The 2,599-nt window shown below is 35.2% G+C and overlaps 1 long non-coding RNA gene across 1 annotated transcript; it reads right to left on the reverse strand.

Moving 5' to 3' along the window:
* Window positions 1-1,237: 1,237 nt before the first annotated feature.
* LOC141403420 (uncharacterized) lies at window positions 1,238-2,296 on the reverse strand. Its single transcript, XR_012412793.1, has 3 exons — window positions 2,048-2,296; window positions 1,941-1,970; window positions 1,238-1,809 (listed from the first exon to the last, which is right to left on the reverse strand). It is a non-coding gene; the product is annotated as an uncharacterized lncRNA (long non-coding RNA).
* Window positions 2,297-2,599: the final 303 nt, after the last annotated feature.

Here is a 2,599-nt window from a genome sequence, read left to right on the forward strand (position 1 = left end):
TTGGCCTAGGCAACACTGCGTATTGCCAGGCGCCATTTGGAAAGTTTGACAGTTTTTAGCCTAGACATACTCAGGACAGTTTGTCGTACGACCATTTTATGTGTTGTTTTCAGTGACTTGAAAAAAATCACTTTGCAAAAAATGTACTTGTGAACATTTTCGTGCAAGAATTTTTTTCAATTTCGACGTGGATAATCACCGCAAGAGTGTATCGATCAAATTAAATCTTTGTATGTCGATAAAGGAATATCCTATAGAACTATGAAAAATTGGTTCAATGAATTCAACCGTGGCACTTGCTAAAAACCAAGGTTGTGATGGTCGGTCGTTGTGCCAGAAAAAAATATGCCGTGCATGAATACCGTGAGATGGAGACATCCTTGGGCATTTCTTCCACCAACTAACATTTGTTATTGCATAAACACCTGGCCGCAAAAATGGATGGCTCCTGTGAATTGGTTCAAATAAGTTGTGCATAAAATCGACCGCGGTGCTTCAAACGACGTTCATAAGATCCTCACAGACGACGAATCTAGGATCTATGCTTAGCAACCTTAAACAACAGCAGGAATCAGCCGTTTGGGTTTTCGAAAGCGAGCCAAATCAAACGAGTTGTTCATGTAAGATGCACTTCGAAGTAAAAGGTTTCCAGTTTCTTCAGAAAAACTGACCGTGTGGCGACTATGCGGCTTGAGAAATATAGGACCGTTAATTCATTTTGCATCATGAAAATGTGGGCTTTCGCACATCGATTCAAGCCAGCGCCTGTTTGACCGAAAAAACGTACAGCCTTGACTGGGGATCCAATGACTTCATTTTATTCCAGCACATCAAGAAAAAAGGCGTGGTCAACGATTTGTGTTGCCTGTAAAACGGTCAAAAACCATGTTTTCGAGGTGTTTCATTCGGAGTGGAAAAGTGATTCACCAAAAGGTTTGAGCGCACGAAAAAGTGTATAAATCATGCTTTAAGTGAGTACTACTTAAGAAAACAATAAAACCGTAATCGTAATAAAAATATTAAATAAAAGGTAATAATTTGTTAAAGTAGATCAGAAAATATTATTCGACCAAGCCATTTCGGGGGGTGCCCAGGCCCCCGGGCTCTCTATGCTATGAAAGAAATCACCCTTATCCCGTCTAAGATTTTTGTGGAACATATATAGTTTTAAAGTGGGGTTTATCTTATTTTGATGCCCTCTTCTTCTATTTATTTTCCAAATTAATGCCATAAAAATTTTTACATATTTGAAATTGAATCGGTTAAAATTAAAAACAATTATTTGCTTATTTAGCTGCTTTCCTATATCTGTATACAAATCAAATTTTCTTTTAATTTCCTAATGGGTTAAAATGTCTCTTTGTGATGACATGACAAATTTCGAATACAAAATTTCACGAGTTTCTAATATGTCGTAAGCTTTGCTATTTTTGTTTGTGCTTGAAATTGCATAGCGATTTAAATAGTTTTTGCTTTATTTCTTTCGAATATGTATGAGTGATTTTGTTAAAAATTAACTTCCCAGTGGGAAATTGCCTTCAAAGGTGTCCCAAATCGATTGAAGACAACTCGACGACAGCCCCTTGGGATCATTGACGGCATTTTCACACAAATGTGGCAAAACTCGTGCACGACAAGTTGAGCGACAAGGTAAGCGAAGTTGTCTTCAACGACAATACAATGGACATTGGTTTGTTCTTTATCGTTGACGAATACATATACAATTTTGTCTTGAATTTAATCATTGATGACAGTATTATTCAAATTGTCGCCCACCTTATTTTCAGTGGCCTCTAAATGGATTCCAACCTGAAATAGAAGAAAATGTCAGTAATGTTCCATAAAATTAACTTACACTTTTTACTTGGTACTTCTGCAGAATATTTCCTCCTCTCCGAAAAATCATATTACGTATTTAATATATTTTTAGTTGAACTTACCGTATATTTTCTCTTCTCCATTTACTTCTCCTTAAAAAAATTTAAATATTTATAATAAAGAAACAATATTAATTACTGTATAGGTATATTATATTATTAGAACTTACCGATTGTGTGCGACTTTTAGTTAATTTTTTTCGACAACATTTTTAAAACACTTGGCTGACTTGTGCAAATCTTTAACTTGTACTGATTTCAAAGTCACGAAGAGAGAATAAACTTGTTATTTCATGATATATTTGTTGTTTCTTTCATTTTTTTCTGTATGTATGACATAGCAAGACATTGTCGTTCAGAATGTCACACATCGCACAAACAAGAGTGACAAATTCGGTGACACCGTCTTGCATAAAGACAATTTTAAAATTTTTCCGTGATGAAATGGTCATCGTAGATTCAATTTCCAACTGGGTTCAATTGAAACGTATGCGCCATACTCTTTGCTTGTGAAAAAATTCTATTAAAGTGTATTTGTAAACGTTTTTAAGTATATCCCAGTCAGCATTTTTTGAAAATTTTAATCAAATTCGAGTCTTTTTTGATCCGACTGCACGATTAAAAAGCTAGAATATGAGCTCATTTTCTGATCATAAATGACTCCTTTGTCGGTAGGAAAACATAACCTCAGGCGACTCTCCTAAACAAATCACAAATGAGTC

Source organism: Musca autumnalis, unplaced genomic scaffold (assembly GCF_047663935.1).
Source record: "Musca autumnalis isolate F117 unplaced genomic scaffold, ASM4766393v1 scaffold_4, whole genome shotgun sequence".
Taxonomy (NCBI): Eukaryota; Metazoa; Arthropoda; class Insecta; order Diptera; family Muscidae; genus Musca; species Musca autumnalis.